Raw genomic sequence first — 21,864 nt, 5'->3', positions numbered from 1 at the left:
ACGGCAGTTTGGGAGATGGGAGGTAAGAAATGGAGATTATTCTGGAGATTATTCTTCAGCTGAGCCCCCAAACTGTGAAAAGTAGTTGAGCAAGCAAAGTCAGGGGTAGGAAGAGTTCATGCAGACGGAATAGGAATTGGGAACAAAGGCATGGAGGTAAAGGATATCACAGTATATGAAGACTATTAAAAGAGATTTACTGAAGCTGATGTGTCAAGTGTAAACTCAGGTTTGGTGCCTTGTAAGTACCTCGATCAATTCTCCTTTAAGAAAAACTTCTGTGTGAGCACAATTAAGGGACTGCCTCCATCTGCCACACCTATGAATCCACCACACTTGACCCCAGGCAGCCCTTCGCAAATACTGAGCTCAATCAGGCCACTCTAGCACAATGGGGACTTGCCCAACAGGCAACCTCTGCTCCAGCTCTGGAGTTCCTGAGGCTTTCTCAGAATTGTGTTGAGGCTCTTCCTACAAAATCCTTTTCTTTCTTTTTCTCCTTGCACAGGTGTTTGACCTGCACTAGAGTCAAACATTTCTCTCAGCTGATTCTGGTGGTCCTCTCCCACTTCATCCTTCGCAGGAATTCCTCCTTACACATCTAATCCCACCTACCTTGGCATTTGCTTCTCCCAGGACATGAATGGACCAAAATAGGAAAAGGAGACAGAGTTGGTGAAGAAGGCCCAACCACACCCTGAGAGACTTCTATGCCGTGTTAATAAGCTTTCCCTTTGTGAACACTACTTAAAGCAATGAAGAATCATCAAGAGTTTGAAACACAGGAGTAGTATAATCCTGTTTGGTTTTAGAAGGTTTCCTCTGGCAGTTAGGAAAGATAGCTTTGGCAGGACTAAAAGTAGAAGACTGAAGACCAATTGCCAAGCTTTAAAACCTGAAAGAAAAATGAGGGAGAGTACAAGATCGTGTTTGTGTAGATAAAGTAATGAGTACATATTGTGGGACATATTTAGAATGTCAATCTGCAAAATTTGGAGATATACATCCTATGAAAATAAAGCAGTTGTTGTCAAGGATAAAACCTAAATTTATAGCATGGGTAACATACACAATGCCAAAATCAATGAGCTCTATCCTGTGTGTCAGCCTTCAGTTTTGTAAAGAAAGTTTTAGTAGAACATAGTCAGGCCCATTAATTTACATACTGGCCATTTTCATGCTACAATGGCAGAGCTGAAACGTTCGGACAGAATTGTATGGCCCTCAAAGCTTGGAATATTTATAATTGTCCCTTTAAGGGAACATTTGCTGGCTCTGGACAATTTTAAAAGGTAACAGATGAAGAAGAGGAGGTTTAAGGTGTCTATGATTCATTTAAGTGGAAAAGTCTGGTGGAAGTTGATTATAAGAGTATGAAAACAAGCCATTTATAAAGATGCAGGATCATCAGAATAAAGGCAGGAGTGGAAGCCATGAAAATAGATATGAAATACCCAGGGAAAATAACAGAATGAAGAGTGAGTCCCAGACACAACATTGGGAGGCCCTCAACGTGTAATAGATAAAAAGAGCCCACAAATGATGTATTAAAGAATGGTCAGGGGATCCCTGGGTGGCCCGGTGGTTTAGTGCCTGCCTTCGGCCTGGGGCATTGGGGTCCTGGGGTCGGGTTCTGCGTCGGGCTCCCTTCATGGAGCCTGCTTCTCCCTCTGCCTGTGCTCTGCCCCTCTCTGTGTGTGTCTCTCATGAATAAATAAATAAAATCTTAAAAAAAAAAAAAAAAGAATGGTCAGAGAGATCTAACTAGATCCTGGAGATGGCATGACCATAGTTGACAAGGGAGAACAGTAGGGAACTCTACAAAGACAATAAATAAGATCAAGCCTGAAAAGGTCTATCGAGTTTGGAAGCTAAGAAGTGTTTATGTGTCTCTGTGTATCTGTGTGTGCTGTATTTATTACAAATATCTTAATCTGGGCAGCCCAGGTGGCTCAGTGGTTTAGCGCCACCTTCAGCCCTGCGCGTGATCGTGGAGACCCAGGAATGAGTCCTGCGTTGGGGTCCCTGCATGGAGCCTGCTTCTCCCTCTGCCTGTGTCTCTGCCTCTCTCTGTCTCTGTCTCTCATGAATAAATAAATAAAAATCTTAAAAAAAACACAAATATCTTAATCCAAAAGCCACATCAGACTCAATGTAAAGTTATAGAAGCAATCTAATGCTGAAACAAAAAGTTCTCAAATTCTTAAAAATAATGTATTTTTTAAAGATGTATTTATTCATTTGCAAGAAAGAGAGACAGTATGAGTGGTGGGAGGGGCAGAGGGAGAGGGAGAATCTCAAGCAGACTCCCTGCTGAGCTCAGAACTCAACATGAGGCTTAATCATAGAACCCTGAGAGCATGACCTGAGCAGAAACTAAGAGTTCCATGTTTAACTGAGTGAGCACTCAGGTGTCCCTTAAATTATTTAATATTTTTCTGAGGTTTCTAGAAAACACAACCCCCCCAAAAAGAAACAACTAAATGGTATTAAAACTAGAAAGAAGAAGATAAATATTTTTGGAAATGTTTATACCTATAAATTTGGAAAAATGACAATGTACCAAAAATATTAATACAAATTTTTTTTCATGAAGTCACTTGTGTCAACATGAAGAATTACTTGCCTTCATATATACAAGGAATAGCCAGTTTGAACACCAAATTTACAATTACAAGAATTGTAAAACAAAACACAGAAAAAAAATTTAGATGTTAATTAGATGAAGCAAGAAATGTGCTCAGAGAGATAATATAATTGTTTGGGCACACACTCAGAGCAAAGTGCACACATCCCCTATGGCTCCAGAGTCCACAGTCTAGCCAACTACACTACATTGTTTCCCTCATGGATCATTTGGCATGTGTGACACCCATCACCATGAGGAAATTAAGGGACCAGCTACTTCTCCATCTCAGACACTAAATGGCAGTCATACATGATTGTTTTATACACTGTAAGGAGGTATGGAAAACAGAGAATAACTACCAGCGACAAAAGCTCTAAAATGTTACTTTATCAGGATACCTGGGTGGCTCAGTAATTGAGTGTCTGCCTTCAGCTCAGGGTGTGATCCTAGGGTGCTGGGATCAAGTCCCACATCAGGCTGCCTGCAGGGAGCCTCCTTCTCCCTCTGCCTATGTCTTTGCCTGTGTGTGTCTCATGAATAAATAAATAAAATCTTAAAAAAAAATAAAGTAGAACTTTTAATGACATTTATGCCAGTAGAAAGGCTCTAGCATATACCTAACACTAATGGAGTGATTTTATACCTACATATTAAGTTCCCAAAATTCTTAATGCACAGATGAGGAACGTAAAGTCTTTTTTTTTTTCTTTCTTTTTTTCATTAGTAACCAAGAAACTTCTTGTTAAAAAGTAGGACAAAATTTGATTTATCATCTTTAGATTTTCTGGCTTTCAATGTGAAACTCTTTAGAGAATTAGTCATCTCAAATGTATGAAGAATTCTCAAAATGCCAAAGAATGGCAACAAAGAAAACAATTACATAACATAAACTATGTACTGGCTTAATAATTTGTTTTCCTAAACCTAATCTTATAAACATGGAAAAAGCAAAAAGCAAATGCTAGTGGTATGAGAAAGTCCTATGGTTTCTTTTGTTTGTGACAACCCTGCAAGATAAATGTGTTCTGGGATTTTTACTACCTTCATGGTTCAAGGTAGCAACTAAGAAAAATAATAACTTCTCTTGTTCTAACTCCTAAATACCTGGCCCTCACGGGCTGCTATCAACCGTAACTATTTTGGACCAAATAAATAGGAGAAAAAAAAAAATGTCAGCAGGGCCTTCCCTCTGTCATTCCCTTTCCTCTTCCAAAGATCTTTAAAAAATAAATAAATAAATAAATCTCAGTGAGGAAGGTAACATCAGCCAGGATGTTATGACTTCTTCTAAAGGAAAAAGTCATTCTGATATGGAGTAATTAAAGCAGCAACAATCAGAAAATCACAGGAGGGTTCATATTAAGTGAGATACTATTTCTCCTTCAATTATTCTGAGTTTTTGCCAGGAAGTAAGAACAATGTGTGGATGTCTTCACTTCATCTCCCATACCTTGATCCTGATCTCACTCTCCTATCTACCTCTGCATATTTAACTTGCTTGCTTGGCCTCAGGCATGTAGCTGGGAAGTCACATTTCACTTCTATAGCCCTTCCTTCCCTCGTGCCCCTAGTTTAAAATTTCACTATCCTTCTGTTTTTCTGCTACTTGAAAGAGTACAAGACCACGTTGGCTGGTGACAGCAGAGCCTTAAGCCTCGGTGGAATCTGAAGAGACTGAGCATGCCCAGGGAAATCCAAGTTTCAGTTTAGTTGAGAGCTTCATGCTGTCTAAGCCTTTTAGAAATGGTCTAGATCACAGAAGGTCACAGAGAGCCCTAGTGAGGCCAAGGCATGTTAGCACATTTAATTTTATTCCTGTATGATTCTGAAGCACTAATACAATCCAAAACAAAAGAAGCAAGCAAATCCTGCCCATACCTATAAACTATTAACTCCAGTGTTAATTTAAACAGTGCCTGTTATCCAGTTAAAACTATTTGGCTAGTAACCCCTGAAGCAGTCTCTCCCAGTCTGCCCATTAGAAGGTCTACAGACAGAGGGAATATAATGGAATTTTATAGTACTGAAAATTGGGAATGAAAGCCATCTACAGACAATGAGGCAAGATCGTAATTCTGACTGCGAGGGCTTTAAATACTTTTTTAAAAGACTAAAGTCTAAGATAAAAGCACAAATCAAGACCAGTTTAATAAATTAACCAGGGTTTCTAAATCAAAAGCATGTTAATTGTTCAGTTTTATTCTCCCTGTAGTGTATCAATAATTAACACAGAAACATTTTCATCTTTTTCATTCTGTGCCAAGCTCTCCCAATGAGAATCTTTCTATCTTTACACGAAAAGTTTCTCTTGGCCTAATTGAGGTAACATTTGGAATAGAAAATACTAAGGATATGGAATTCTAATCATCCATTTATTAAGCTACAAACCCCCCCACCCCTTGAAACCTCCATTTTAGATTTGCCTTAATTTTAAAATTGCATAGTACCTTACTGATTTCTTCTCTATCTTCTCAGGCATATACTTAAAAATAAACTAATTTTGCCATTTATCTACTTAAGATTATTTGCAGTTAAAGAGCTCAGTTTAATCGGAAACTAATGACAATGATAATGGCTTGATAATTATGCAACACTTCTTATTCTTACATATTTAAGGGTTGCTTTTTTGTTTTTTGAAGAGAAATCACAACCTATATGAATTTCATGCAAGAGAAGAAACTATTTAGGAAGACTTTTTTACTAAAGTTAGAGCATAAAAAACAGTGAGCAAGAAGTCCAGCTCTGGGATGGTCCTACTGGATTCTGTAACCCAGTGGAAGCTAGTTTCATTTCCCCTAATTCCATCATCTGTGGATATGCGGAGATGCTGTGGACATTTTATGAGCACAGTTTCAAGTTCTGACAAGAATAGTAGTTAACAATCACAGTAAAGCAGGGCAAAGGTAATCATCCTGAGCTTTACACTAGGGATTGATTAGAAAGCAAGTATCTAAAACGTATTTAACTGAATCAAATCTTTAGAAGGTCAAAGGAAGTAAACATTTCACTCTTGCCGAAATCTCTTTTGTCTCCTTGTACTCTCTGCATTGTCAACCACCTTTTAAATTCAGTTCTCATCCTCTCTGGCCTGTGTGTGTACTTAACTCAGTTTACCATCTACTCCTTAGTTGACTCATCTATGCTCAGGCCCCTGCTTTACTGTGGCTCTTCTTACTTATATCCCTCTGATAGCTCCTCTCGTTTCTTCCTTGATCTCCCCTTGTAGCTGGTAAATTTTAAGGTCCTGCTACTTGTCCTCAGAGAGCTCAACTCATCCCATGCCTTAGCCATCACTGGCTCATGAACAAGAACTTAAGTTTTGACCCTGTCATGGCACAGACCCTTATCTATAGCTATAGCCACACACTGGACATTGCCATCTTGATGTCCATCATCTCAAGCATAACACGTGTAAGAACAAATACCTCCTCATCCTCCAAAGCCTAACACCCTCATTTCTATGGAGGAAAAGCAGAAGCAAGAGGGAAGCAGAAACACATCATCTCACTCTAATCTCCTAGTGCACTAATGAGAAACTAGGCCAATGAGGAATCCTCACTTTACAAAAATGAAGGGAATGCTGCTCACACAGAGTAAGTGACTTGCTTAAGACCAAACAGTAAACAGCTTGAGTCTCTGACTCCAAAGCCCATGCACTGGCAGCCTTATTCTCACAGGCACTTGTGTTGAAACATCAGGCATCAGGACAATCTATGACCAGGTGTAAGACAGAACAGAGTTAGATGGTGTGGATTAGAATCCTGACTCCAACTCCTTCTGGCTAAAACTCCCAACTGAGCAGGTTGCTTAAATGATGAGTGATTCCCCATTTGAAAAATAGGAATACCAGTAGTATCAATATCTACACTTAGGGTTGCTGATTAATATGTGTAAAAAGCTTAGAATAATATACAGCACATAGAAATAATAAATATTAGCAATTAAGTTATTTGAAATAGCTTTTTAAATGTAATAATTTATATTTCCATTGTCATTCCATCCTCCACCCATATTCAGGCCACTATCACCTCCCATTTATTCTACCATCAAGACTCTAAATTGGTCTCTTTTCCTGTACAACTTATTCCCTCCAACCAACTATTCTCAAAATTCTGTTGAATTGTATTATACCCCGCTGGCCCCAAACCATCAGTGGCTCCCCCACTACCTATATTCACCAACCACTTGATAATCTATAGATGCTGCAATCTTACTTCATGGCTCTCCAATTCTATTTCTATCCTCTCTTTTTAAAATATGTCAAAATTCCCAACATAACTAAGCAATGGGCTGCATTTTTCACCCCAATCTCAGAATCAGGATGTCATTTTCAGCAAGTATAGCCTAAAGAAATACAAGCTCACAACCATCACTTCCTGTTCAAGGTCCTGAGCCTTCAAGATTCTCAGCAGTTTGATCCCAGTCTCTGCTTCTCTAACTTCATCTCCCACGACTCCCCTCATGAAGCCCTGGTTCCAGCCAAAGTGGTCTCAGACCACTGCATTCTGCCCCATATGCTTCATGTGTTACCATAGTATTAATTATTCTCTGTTAAATATTTCAGTACCTTCTTCCCTGCTGCTTCCGTGAACCTCTTGTGAACCCTACTCAGAGAAGACTATCTTCCAATCTGTGTACAAGGCTCTCTCCTTTAAGTCTCATTACTGAACTCCTTGTCACTTATCACCAGCTTGCCTCTAGGACTCTTGTCTGACATTATCATACTGGTAGTGGTATATGTGTGTGTGTGTAAAGGAGAGAGACAGAGAGGGAGAGAGAGCACCAATTAGGATGCTTTCCTTACACTTTGGTATATTTTGCACCCAACTAAGTGCTTCACACAGAAATAGTTGATAAATACTTGCTGATTAGCAGATTTAGGATTCATAAACAATGTCCTTTTTTGCTACTTTTAACAAAAGACTTCTGGAGCATTATAGAGGAGTGGAGTGAACCTAGTATTTGCAGATGAATCAATATGGGTGGCCCTTCAGTCAGGTATGCACATGTTGGTCTACACTGATGTTTGATGTGGCTCAGTAAGCTTGAGAATTACTGGAATGGAGCGTGTATCACCCATCATGTTGACAAATGTCAATTCCGCTCTCAGCATGAGGCAGACTCACTAAGGCAGCCAAATCCTCTGGTTGGTGAATTGCCACAGTAAAATCCTCAGTCCTGATTTATCTAAAAAAAGGACCTGTTTTGAATTCCCATACATTGTAAGCTACACCAATAAGCATTCATAATGTGTCCACGCAAGTATAGGGTGAGTATGTGAAGAGGGGAGTGTTTTTGCAAGCAGCAATGTCACAAATAAAAATTATACAATTCAAAGTCTCATATGAAAGTTTGATTAAATCAGAGTCAGTTAACAATGGCTTATTTGCCAAATTAGCCCTGCTATCCATTTTTGTATGGTTTCCAAGCTAAGAATGCTTTTACATTTTTAAATAATTGAAAACACCATGGGCCTACAAACATCTTATATTTCTATCTAAAATTATCTTCCTTATTATACCTTTAAATATAAAAAGATTAGCAACAAGGGAAAAAAAATGAAGATATAACATGAACCCAAGAATTTATTAACTAAGTAATTAGTTACTGGACTATCAAAGGTTGAAATTTTTTTTAAGTTTAATAATAGGAGAAATAAACTTCTTATCCCAGAAATTAGTTACACTATGGGTCTGTGGTTTGGAATGTTAAATTATCCATTTAAAACAGAAAGTCAATTTATATTTCTCAGAAGCAATTATGACTTAATTGCTGTTATCAACCTAATAAATTACTAGGTGATTTCCACAAACTGGTTATACACTCAAATTTCATGTCTGATGAAAGAATAATTGTATCAATATCCTGCAAGTATGAAAAGGAAATTGGTTCATTGGCCACAAGGGAAATGCATACACCTTGAGTGTAAACTCATCTATCTTTTTCTGTCTTTCTTTAAGCAGGCACATTAAAATGGGAAAGAAACAGTTTGTGTCTCACAGGAATAATGTGCAATATGTTAATTGCTTTTCAAATAACATACCATAGCTTGAAAAATATTCTTTGTGCCTAATGAGAATGTCATGTTCTCTTGTGAACTCTGGATTTTGATGTACATCTGTTGGAAACAATTTAAATTACATAGATTCTTTTTATAACACTAGGAAACAGACACCTAAAAAGGTTTAAGGCAACCAAGATAATGAATGCCCACTGGAACATAACAATGTTCATGAAGACATGGAATATCTATTGTAGGAAATAGAGAGAATGGCAACAGTCCAGAAAGTTGAGAAGAAATTATAAGCAGATAAATCACAGCCACTAAGATCAAAACAGTGAGCATATTCATTTATGGATCCATTCAACAAACTTTTATTTCAGGTCTACGTGCTCAGGTCAGGTGCTCACCTGTGCTAACTGTGCAGATGAAAGTATAAATGAGACCTAGTCTCCAATCTCCTGGTGCTCACATTTGGAGACATAGAATATAGAGATATAGTAATAAGTTTAATATTAATACACACAAGTATAATAGTAACACAGAAGTAATAGTGGTTTAGATATTTAGAGAATTAAGGAAAGTTTAAAAAATAAACTACCTGGGTAAGGATGAATATAAATATATTACATTAAAAAAATACGGAAGGAATTTCAGACAGAAAATATCATGAGAGGCAACATGTAAGTGTAACAGCAATTGTGTATCTGAAGAACAAACAATTATGGCAGAACAGAGAATGGAAAGCAAGGAAAAGGAAGGTTAGAAATTAGAGAGGCAGTCAGGGGCCAATTGAAATGGTTCGATGTCATGCTAAGAACTTTAAAGTTTTATCCTGAAGATGGAATTTTGCTGATAAATAATGCAGAATACCTTATTTACATTTAGGAAAAGCTGGACAGACAGAAATGATGGAATATAGGGACAAAAATTTGGGAGAGGGGAGGGCAACCATTTAGGAAAATATTGCAATGATCCAGGCAAAACACATGGGCCTGAATAAACCAGTGGTCATAAAGATGAAGGTGAGAAGCCTAGGCAAGAGTTGTAATAGGAACTGAATTGAGAGGATTTCAAGATGAACGGGAGAGGAGAGTGGATAAGACTCTCAGTTTTCTGGATTGAAGGACCACATTCAAAAAGATTGTATCTTTAGCTAAAACAAGAAATATAAGAAGAAAATTTAGGCTTGTTGGAGGGAAAAAAAACTAGATTTAGTCTGAACATTTTTTAGATGCTTAAAAGTCAACCAAGTTAATGTGTCACATTATGTGGCTAGACACAGGTCTAGAACTCAGGGGAGGTTGCCAGTAATGTGTAGGGTACATGGGAGGCCCTTTAGTGGGAACTGGATGGTGTAAAGGACAAACTCTACAGAAAAGCTATATTTAGGTGGCAAGAAAGAAGACTGAGATATCATGGTCCAAGAGGCAAGAAAAAAATGAAGCAAAATGAAGTTATTAATGAAAGTCAAAGGGAAAATGACCTTGAAGGAAATAGTAGTTTGAGTATGCTTTAGGATGTCAAGGGTTACCTCAGAAGTTAAACCTACACATGTGGCAACCTTCTAAGGTTGGTGACTAAGTTTTCTAAAATTCAAGATGAAAGATATGTTGATTTTAACTTAAGGGCTAAAGCACACAGCAAGTCAAAAATATTTTATTATTATAATTATTTTGTATTATTTTAAATTATTATCAATAATTTTGCATGATCAATATTTTTCTTCCTTCCTTAGATATAAATAAGTTCTGGCAGTAATTAAAAATCCCTTGGCTAGAGGCACCTGGATGGCTCAGTGGTTGAGCATCTGCCTTTGGCTCAGGTCAGGATCCCAGAGTCCTGGGATAGAGTCCCACATCAGGTTCTTCCCACAGGGATCCTGCTTTTCCTCTAATTGTGTCTCTGCCTTTCTGTGTGTCTCTCATGAACAAATAAATAAGATCTTTAAGAAAAAATTCACAAACTTATATATATAAAAAACAAACAAAAAAACTTAGCTAAAATGACTGACTCATATGGCCTCATCTACTATCCAGCAGATATGTCACTCATTTAGTCATTTAACAAATGTTTATTGAGAACTTACTAAGTACCAAGAAGGGTTAGCTACTAAATGTAAAATTGCTATCACAAAGTAGTATTTTTTTCTTTCTTTTTTTTTTTTCCCCATGGGACACAATTCAAAAACATAAGAATCTTTAAAGATTTTATTTAAGTAGTCTCTACACCTAACGTGGGTCTCGAACCTACAACCTCAAGATCCAGAATTGCATGCTCCATTGACTGCCCCTAAAGGAAATGAATTATTAAAACACATGGAAAACGTGGACATCTACCACTTCTTTTAATGGTTCATGAAAACTCTACATGGAAAGTTATGGGTTGGGGTTGCTTGAAAGACAGGAAAATTCTTGTTACTGTTGAGCCATCTGTTAAGAAAATCCAGCTCTGTTAACTTCGTTGTCTGGATAAATGAAATGCTATTTATCTAAATGTGTAGCACTAATTGTTAGTTCATTCCTCTTAGTCTCTGTTTGTTTAGGCTCTTTCAATTTATCAATATTGCTATGTTCCTTTGGGCACTGAGACTCCTCTTGCTATACCCTATAGCTCTTCATCCAATGAAAGAATTAATGGCTCCACTCTCCTACCACTTATCTGTTCTGCACATGGCACCTGTATAAGGGCCTGCATTACATGAGTTCAAACTATTAACAATGTACATAGTTTTGCCACAGCTATTAATCTGCTAGAATGTTCTGCTCCAGCCTGGTATCAGTTAACTGATGAGAAAAGTAGTCTTTCCTTACTATAATTTACAAGGCTGTGCAAAGCTTAATTAAGTAGGGCACATAGATGGAAAGTTACTTAGAAATTACAAAGGATCTTTCCACTTCCCTCTCAGTCCATTTCTGCACGCAGACACCCCCCGAGTGCTGATTTTAATTACTCCTTACATAGGAATGTAAACAGTGATCACTAAGGGATGACTATAATATATAGCAATTATTCTCAGGTAAAATTAACCTATGCACAACTGATATTTGCATAATTATAAATGCACACTCATAAATGAAAACACAATGGACTTAAGAGGACAAAAAAAACTGCAAAATTAGGATCACTGATATTAGCAAAAGAAATAGATGGGAGGGCAGCCTCGGTGGCTCAGTGGTTTAGTGCCACCTTTGGCCCAGGGCCTGATCCTGGGGACCGGGATCAAGTCCCATGTCGGGCTCCCTGCATGGAGCCTGCTTCTCTCTCTGCCTGTGTCTCTGCCTCTCTCTCTGTGTGTCTCTCATGAATAAATAAATAAAATCTTAAAGAAAAAAAGAAACAGATGGGAAATCAAAGTTACTGGCAATGATTTGGGAAACAATTCCTTTGAAGGTTTTGGGTCTAAAACAGATACACAACGATCTATACATTATTTCCTAGCAGAGTTTCACCAGTAAAAAACAAATTAATTTGCTTTTTCAAGTGTGTGGTAATCTGACTACTGTGTGCTACTTATCTTTGATTGTGAATATCTAATATTGCAGTCTATTTTAAGAGATCGGCAATATCAACTGAATTTACAACATAAAATTTGTTGTACAACATAAAATTTGATCAACCAGGAGCAGCAAATTTTGAAATTTAGTATCTACCGTTTAGTCAAAGAGGTGAATGTAGATTATTTTCCAAGAATAATTAAATCAATTATAAAAAAAGTTTCTAATGTAGCAATTGAATAAAAACTATTTCTCACTAGCACCCAGGCTAATGTGTAGTTTTGCATCAACCACTCTACAATGTGGTTTTTTACAGGATTTCCTTAATTCTCCTAACAAACCTCTAATGGTCACATTAGGCCCATGTTATCTATGGAGACATGGAAGCTCACAGACCTGCTCAGGCACCAGGAAAGGTAAAGAAGAAACCAACTAAGTCCCATTTGAAACACAAGGACCAATGGCTTCCTCTGCTTCCAGACCCATGAGCAACAGCTGATCTACCTGTACTGAACGGGGAGACCAGAAAGAACTTCAAATTTTCTTGTTAAGCAGAGCAGAAGAGAGGCATGGGCACTTCTGGTTTTTAGAAAGGCAACGTCAGTAGTGATGTGAGGAGATGGGTTGAGGAGGGATGGAAAGAAAACCACTTACTAGGCTACTGTCAAGAGAAGCTTTGTCAGAACCATATCCCAATATCTTAACTACCAATCATGAGTGAAAAATGATCAAGTTGGGGGGGGGGGGCTGCAATGGAATTTTTTCCTCAAGGAATTCCCAGTCATATCATCAAAGTAAGACTTGTATTTATGACCATAATAAAACATGATGTAGGCTAACAAATGGGGGCAGCTAAGGTGCTTTGAAAATTTCAGTGTAAGAAGGAACTTTATTTTTTGTTCAACATTAGAGCTTCCCCAAAATAGAACAAGTAATTTCCTACAATGGCTTCCTCCCAATCATTTCTTGCAAAGGCAGAAAATTCACCTACTAGGGATGCTGGAGTACAGACTTTCTATCTTATGGTATGTGAACATGATGGCTTCAAATATCTTTACCAGCTTTGAAGTTTTATAGAGCTATGAAGAAAAAAAGGTCTTAGTAGTGAATTAGCCCCAGAAATGAATAGATTACGTGAATTTCTCTCACTCTTACTCTTCAGAAATACCTAGTGCCTAATCATTAAAATGTCCCAAGTTTTCTTTGTTCACACCATCTAATTGAACATCATTTCCCCCCCCACATCTTAAATGCTTCTTAAACTTTAAAAAATGCTCAAAAAGTAGTACTCAATATTATACCACGATCAACCAGGAATAAAACTTTTTTTAACACTAAAATTGAGAATACGTGAGCATGGATTACTCCAAATTAGGTAACTGATTACTTTAACCATCTAGTTGCAAAAGCAATTTCCCCCCCACACACACACTCTTACTGTGTAAAGACAGAATTTGGGAAGATTTTGTTGCACCTACATCCCTTCATTTAATAACCCTTTGGACTATGCAAAACTAGCAAATTTATAGGTGCTTTGGTGTCAACCCTTTTATATATCTTTAATTCTTAGTAAAAACAAGGGAAGGAGTATCTGATATTTGTTTAATTACATATAGTTGCTATTTGTTTAAGTACATATAGTTAAGCTGATTTTACCCTTTAACAATTAAGGAATCTATGTATCTAAAGGAGAAAAAGTCAGAGAGAGAATACACATAAACACAGCAAATGGGGCAAAATATTAATAGGTGAAGTTAAAAGAACATAGAGGTATTCTTTAATATTTTTATATTTGCAGTATATCTCTGTGAACAGTTTTAAATTTCTCAAGTAAAATATATTCTTTTTAAGGGATATTTGTGAAAGTATAAATTATAATGTGTATATATATATATGCATATATATATATACATACACACACACACCCTAGATGTTTATATATAAGCATAAATTATAATGTGTATGTGTGTGTGTGTGTGTGTGTGTGTATGTAACATCAGATGTTTATGGTTTTTCTTTGGGTTGTGGTGACTATAAGCATTTTTTCAATATTTCTTCCTAAAGTTTCTCATTCATGTAATATGTACATTCAGGCTTATTGGGTATTATCACTGCAGTTTTTTTTTTTTTTTCACATTTACTTTACTGGAGGATAAGTAATTTCTTAGATACTAGAATGTTAATATTATATCTGCCTTTGCCTTGTATCACTTTAGGTTTATTTTGCTCCTCCATATTTTAAAAGTGATTCTGGTGTGTAGGTTTGAGAGAATCTGAAAAGAAAACCAGCATGCATTCACAGGCCAAAGGGCTGCCACCACTCTGGAGGTTGGTGACAGATCAAGTACGTTATCTTTTCCAACCTAAGAGATCTACTTCAGATCTCCACAAATGTTATCTTTCTTCACATCTGTCATAGGACTCTGTTAAAAAAAAAAAAAGCCCCCCCCCCACCCCTTTGATGTTTCTGTGCTATGCTATGCCAAACACAAGACTCTTTTGAGAAAATGTGTGATTTAAAAATCTGGATCATTCATTCAAGTCAATACATGCAAACATTCTTCACAATGATATTTGTTTTCAGGTACAAAGGATTCTTAACTCTTGTGCAAATCTGGTCAGTTTTGCTAGATTTGGAAAGTATCCTAGGGATCACTGCAGTCAGTTCAAACTTCCCAACTAAGAATTCATTTGGCCTTCCAAGTAACATTCATAAACATCTCCTGGAAGAAAAGAAGCTGTGGAATGTATTTAGAACAAAAAGAAAATAGAAGGAAAGATCTAAGCCTTTTTCTTATATAGAAAAAATTATGGTGATTCCTGGGGTTCAGCGATCCGTGGGGTGCGCCTGCACAGCTGTGGACAGGTTTTTGAAACATGAATCCTTCACTCTTCTTGACTACCCTTTGCTTGGGAATAGCCTCAGCAGCTCCAAAACTTGATCAAAGCTAAATGCAATGGTACCAGTGGAAGGCAATGCACAGGAGATTATATGGCATGAATGAAGAAGGATGGAGGAGAGCAGTGTGGGAGAAGAATATGAAAATGATTGAACTGCATAATCGGGAATATAGCCAAGGAAATATGGCTTCACAATGGCAATGAATGCCTTTGGTGATATGACCAATGAAGAATTCAGGCAGGTGATCAATGGCTTTCAAAACCAGAAGCACAAGAAAGGGAAAGTGTTCCAAAAACCTCTCTTTGCTGAGATCCCCATATCTGTGGACTGGAGAGAGAAAGGCTATGTAACTCCTGTGAAGAATCAGGGTCAATGTGGTTCTTATTGGGCTTTTAGTGCAACTGGTGCCCTCGAAGGACAGATGTTCCGGAAGACAGGCAAACTTGTGCCACTGAGTAAGCAGAACCTGGTGGACTGCTCTCAGGCTCAAGGCAACGAGGGCTGCAATGGTGGCCTGATGGATAACGCCTTCCAGTATGTTAAGGACAACGGATGCCTCGACTCAGAGGAATCTTATCCATATCTCGGAAGGGACACAGATAGCTGTAACTACAAGCCTGAGTGTTCTGCTGCCCATGACACTGGCTTCGTGGACCTCTCTCAACGGGAGAAGGCCCTAATGAAGGCAATGGCAAATCTAGGGTCCATCCCTGTTGCTATTGATGTAGGCCATCAGTCTTTCCAGTTCTACAAATCAAGCATTTATTTTGATCCAGACTGCAGTAGCAAAGATCTAGATCATGGTGTTCTGGTGGTTGGCAATGGCTTTGAAGGAACAGATTCAAATAATAAATTTTGGATTGTCAAGAACAGTTGGGGTCCAGAATGGGGCTGGAATGGCTATGTAAAAATGGCCAAAGGCCAGAACAACCACTGTGGAATTACAGCAGCCATCTATCCCACTGTGTGAGCTGATGGACCATAAGATTAGAGGACTTGAGGACAGCATATCTGGAGGAATTTTATCTTAAAACTGACCAAACCTTTATTGTGTAAGATAAGACTTGTGAATCATTGAGGATCCAAGTTGTGATTTGAATTCTGTGACATATTTATCAGGGCAAAACATTACTACTACTCTAATTACTGTTATATATGGCTTTATAATGTTGAAGACTCATTACTTAATTCTAAGACTTTTGACTTCTCATTTTTTCAAAGGATATATAAAACTTTACCTTTTTTTAAACTTTACCTTTTGAAATAAATTTTAATTTAAAAAAAGAAAAAATTACGTACATTATGACAAAAGCTTATTTTTAAGATTTCCAAACATACGCCAAAATAATACCAAAGAAAATAATACCAAGATGATTATCAGTTTAGTAGCCTTCAATGATCAGAATAAACTTAAGTGTGAAGAAGGTTATAGAAGATGACAGAAGACATTTCAAACAGACAGATGCACATGTGTCTCATCCTTTCCGAGAACTGACTAAAAGTACAAGCCTGGGAGATGAGAAGGTTGGCTCCAGAATTTCTTCATCGGATAGCTGTAGGAGAGGCAAACTAGTAAAAGAAGAGGAAGATAGGACTGGACTCAAAACTGTACCGGCCAAACAAGCATATTCTTCTACTTAGATTGCACCATTATTTGGGGGTATCTTTAGGGACTTAGAGATTGAGAGGCTAGCACTTTCTGTACCATTCTTAGCCAATACCAGCAAAATGGAGACTCATAATCATACTTTGGCTATGAGAATAATTATTTGTGTCACTCTGAACTAAGTGTTTGGGTTCTCTGGAAATCACCTTCTTCATTCATGAATGGGGTTATATGGACTCAACAATAAAAGGAGGCTATTAGTAATCTTTGATTCTCTGCATCATCCAAGTATTAGAAATTCCCTCTGATTTATAAGTCTATGTTCTACTCTAGGGATATGGATCCATCCTGCTCCTCATCACAAAGGAGGGGTTTAATTCTAAAGGTTTTCAAGAGAGTACTAGTGATAGAAAAGCTGAACATTAAATGTAGGAATTAATGTCTTTTCACACTGTTTTTTCCTTATCTTTTGTATTAGGCTTTTTTTTTTTTAATTTATTCATGAGAGACACACACACACAGACAGAGAGAGAGAGAGAGAGAGAGAGAGAGAGAGAGAGGCAGAGACACAGGCAAAGGGAGAAGCAGGCTCCATGCAGGGAGCCTGATGTGGGACTCGATCCCAGGTCCCCAGGATCAGGCCCTGGGCCAAAGGTGGCGCTAAACCACTGAGCCACCCGGGCTGTCCCTGTATTAGGCTTTTTAAAACAAGTGTCATGTCTTGTTAATTAACTGTGGCAAAAAGATATCACTTGGGTAGAACATGTTGTTAAAAAATAATTACAGAAGGGATCCAATAACTCTACTACTATTTAGCCAAAGAAAACAAACACTAATTTGAAACAATATATGCACCCCTATGTTTACTGCAGCATTATTTGCAATGGCCCAGATATGAAAGTAACATAAGTGTCCATCAATAGATGGATAAAGAAGATGTGGTATGTATGCATAAGTTTGTAAAGACATGCACACACATAAAATGGAATTTTACTCAGCCATAAACAGAATGAGATCCTGCCATTTACAACAATACAGACAGACACAGAGGGTGTCATGCTAAGTGGAATAAGTCAGGCAGAGAAAGACAACACCATATGATTTCACTTATATGTGTTATCTAAAAAAAAACAACAAGCCATCAAGAGACTCTTAGAGAGTACTGGTGCTTGCCAGAGGCAGAGGGTAGGAGGATAGGGCAAAACGGTAAAGGGAAGTGAGAGGTTCCATCTCCCAGCTTTAAGTCACAAGCATGAAAAGTATAGCAATAGGGAATACAGTAAGTGACACTGTAATAATGTACAGTGACAGAGGGTAACTATGCTTATTATGAGGAGCACTGTATAATGCATATAATGCACTGTTGAATCACTATGTTGTATACTTCAAACTAATATAACATTGTATATCAACTATATTTTTAAAAAATTTAAATTCGTTCTTGGGCCAGGTGGAAATTTAATCTATGCTTGAAATTTCTCCTGGGATGTAGAATTACTTTTTATCTCAGGATTGCTTACATTTTGGCCAAACCTTCCTTGGAAGCTATTATATATTAGGATGTGTATGTGGCCAAGGGAGATAAAATGATTACTTTATTTGTAGCTACTGTCAAGGGATATTAATGACTTTTCAATCAGGAACCGCTCCCTAAGTCTTTTCTAGGGAATAGTTTCTATACTAACATTGTATGGAAGGTATCTTTTTGATATTTCTGTTAAGGGAGGCAAGGAGGAAAAGACAACTAGCATTTATGAGTGCCTACCAAGGTTGAGGCACCTATGAATGTTCACCCCATGTAACTATTATCACCATCTTGATGAGTCAACGTTATTACTCCATTTGATAGCTAAAGAAGTAGAGGCATAGAGAGAAGAGGTTTATGGTCAGATTCAGACACAACCTTGTTCTATTTGTCCTACGCTACACTGCCCCATTGTCCACAAGTATGACGACTGTAACTAAGACGACCAGCATGGGACCCAGTCATGCCCTCAGCGATATTGGCTGCCTGACAATTTTATTGGTACACATGCATCTGTGGGTAACCATTTCCCGTCAGCCTTACCTTAATGGACTGGTAAAAGTGACAGTCCATTAAAAGTCCACAAAAAAGAACACAAAAATTTTATTGTCCACAAGTATGACGACTGTAACCAAGATGACCAGCATGGGACCCAGTCATGCCCTCAGCGATATTGGCTGCCTGACAATTTTATTGGTACACATGCATCTGTGGGTAACCATTTCCCGTCAGCCTTACCTTAATGGACTGGCAAAAGTGACAGTCCATTAAAAGTCCACAAAAAAGTCCACAAAAAGAACACAACAAAGTACCAGAGAACATTTGGAGAAATGAACAACAAAATTAAACAGGTTATAGTAAAGTTTCCAGAAAATACTGCTGGATAAGCTCAGGATATATATTAAAGAGTTTGGTTAATAAGAATTCAAAATTAGTGTTTTCAGTGGGAGGGGCAACATGATTACTTCACATTGGAATCAAACCAAATGCTATGAATGAGTACTGAAAACATCCCTGGTACCATAACGGGGAGAGCACATGAAAGGAAAAGGTGTAATGCTAAAGGACTAAGAAAAGGACTTCTAAGGTAAGAAATCATTAAAGAAGCTAAGACTAAGGAGATCAATATTTTATTTTTTTAATTTTTTAAAGAGTTTACTTGTATGAGAGTGTGAGTGGGCAGGGGGAGGGGCAGAGTGAGAAAGAGAATCTCAAGGAGGATCTGTGCTTGAGCACTAAAATCATGATCTGAGCCAAAATTAAGAGCTGGATGTTCAACCAACTGAGCCTCTCATGGGCTCCCGATCAGTCTTTTAAACTATATTTTTCATCACTAAATAATTCACTAGATAGAGTTCATTTGATTCCCAAGTTTTAAAGTATGTCTAAAAATTAAATGACAATCAAAATGACATTTGCCATCACGTGTTTAGACAATTTAGAATATGATACATCAGTAATTATTTACATTTAGTACTAATTATTTGAAATAAAGGTAAGCTCAGGTGCACAGAACCTGCCAATATTCTCAAAGGAGAAAATTATTCTTGGAGGAAAAATATAGATTCTGATATTTTCTCTCACTAAAAGAAAAGAAGATTGAAACATAGTGATTCCAATTAAAGACAACAGGGAGGCAAATAAGGATTTGAGTTGCAACTTTCAAATATTTCAAATCCTATTATTTTTGCTCAATGAGTTTTTATAGCTCCATATTTACTAATTGAAATGTAGAAGAGAAAATTAAATTGTCCTGGGATATTTCCTTGAAGTAACTATTTCAAAAAATGACAAAAAAGTAAATGATACTATTGAAAACATTCCTAGGTTTATAACACCTTAACAAACTAAAGTTGCTTGCAGACAAGAAGCTAACAAGAGGTGTCAATATCCCCCAGTTAAGGTTTTGGGAGAGTAAATGAGGATATTGGACAAATGGATCCTGGGGAGCGATGTGGTATGGCTCAGGGAGCAAAGAATATGTTGTTGATGTTGGATGACCTGGTCCCACACTCAGCCAGCAGAACCACCTCAGCTCTACACTTTGACTAGAGCTTCCCTTTCAACAAATTCATCTACCTTTCTATCCATCCTCACCACTTTCCCAAGGCTGTAGGTCTTTCAAAAAGGATTAATGCAACTTCCATTGCATGATTTTAACATACAAAAGGGTACCTTAAGCTGACTTAAAGTTCTGTGAAGGCAGACTATACCCTCCCCATATTGATATCATGAGTCTGGGCCCACAGTTTGTATTTAGGTTGTGCTAGATTTTACAGGTATTCAGAAACCCACTGGAGTGTTCTTGATGTTCTATTTGGCCACCAGATGTCAGTATATGATAAAGAATGCTGTAACACCACGGTTAGTTTCTAGCTAGAAAGGCTTAACAGGCCATTTTGAGGAGTTTTAATTTGCCCAAATAGAAAAGAACAGAAAAAATTTAGAGGCAGTCCATTGGGATAAAATATAGAGAAAAGCTGAGGATCACTGGACCCCACTATCCCTCAGTTATTGATACTATGTCCTATCAGAGGGGAAAATCTGTCTCTAATTTTTTTTAAGAAGCATGTCTAAGAGTTTGTTTCTAAGAAGTACAATGTGAGTTAGTAAGCACAAACTAATGAAAGCTCAATTACACATAAATAAACTAAATTAGGGAAATTCTAGATGTAGAATTTAGATTTAAAATGTTCAAAATATGTATCTACATGAATTATTAGGCTTCTAATAATCATACTGTTGGGTAATTGATGTATATATCAATTAAGAGCTAGAAAAAAAAACAGCACAAGGAAGTTATATCATACTAAAAATCAAATATCCCACAAACAACTGAAACTTCTTAAGACTCCTTATTTGGAATTAGAAGAATTTTTGGCCTTTTTAATTAACTAAAGCTTGCTATATAAAACATTCAGTTTTGATATACAAAAATAAAAAGTATACTTCTCAAGGACTATTGACTCTCCTCCCTCACCATTGCTCCCAACCATCCACTCTTCCCATGCCTATTCCAACAATGGACTTAGGACATTGATAACCTCTCACCTTAACGACTCCCACTGCACTGCAGCTTTGTCCCTTTGGAATCCATTCTCCATACTGCAGCCAGGAGGAACTTTAATAAAAATTTGACCATTCATTCCTCTGCCTAGAGCACCAGCAACCTCTTTTTTTTCTAATATTTTATTTATTTATTCATGAGAGACAGAGACATAGGCAGAGGGAGAAGCAGGCTTCATGCAGGGACTCAATCCTAGGTCTCCAGGGTCATGCCCTGGGCTGAAGGCGGAGCTAAACCACTGAGCCCCCCAGGCTGCCCCACCAGCAACTTCTTAATGTCAGGTTGAAGCTCAGTCCCTTTCAAGGCCTACAAAGCTCTCCAGGATCTTCCTCCAGCTTACCCACTTAGCCTGGTTTCTCCTCATTTCCTGGGTTCCAGAATGGGGTATTTTACTGAAGATTGCTTCTGCATGAAATGGTGTTCTGAGAAACACTCTCATTCACACTTTAGCATGTTAATTCCTACTCACACACCACCTCCTCACACATCACTCTTCTATTATTTCTCTGTCCCTAATCTTACCACACACACCCAGTAGGTTAGGTGCATACTATATATGTATGTGCATATCATATCATTTATGCATTACGGTAACTATAGCTGTTTACTAAGCATTTCTCCTTTATGCCTTGTAGCC

The 21,864-nt window shown here is 37.6% G+C and overlaps 1 protein-coding gene and 1 pseudogene across 3 annotated transcripts in view; one reads left to right on the top strand and one right to left on the bottom strand.

The window, feature by feature from the left end:
• The window catches only part of CTNNA2 (catenin alpha 2), a 1,087,920-nt gene that overhangs the window by 709,690 nt on the left and 356,366 nt on the right, over window positions 1-21,864 (bottom strand). The gene's annotated exons all lie outside the window — the stretch shown is intronic.
• On the top strand, window positions 15,005-15,999 carry LOC121491961 (annotated as a pseudogene).

Source organism: Vulpes lagopus, chromosome 5, assembly GCF_018345385.1.
Source record: "Vulpes lagopus strain Blue_001 chromosome 5, ASM1834538v1, whole genome shotgun sequence".
NCBI lineage: Eukaryota > Metazoa > Chordata > Mammalia > Carnivora > Canidae > Vulpes > Vulpes lagopus.
The sequence above is the reverse complement of the archived record's forward strand: the minus strand, read 5'-3'. Positions and strand labels throughout refer to the sequence as shown.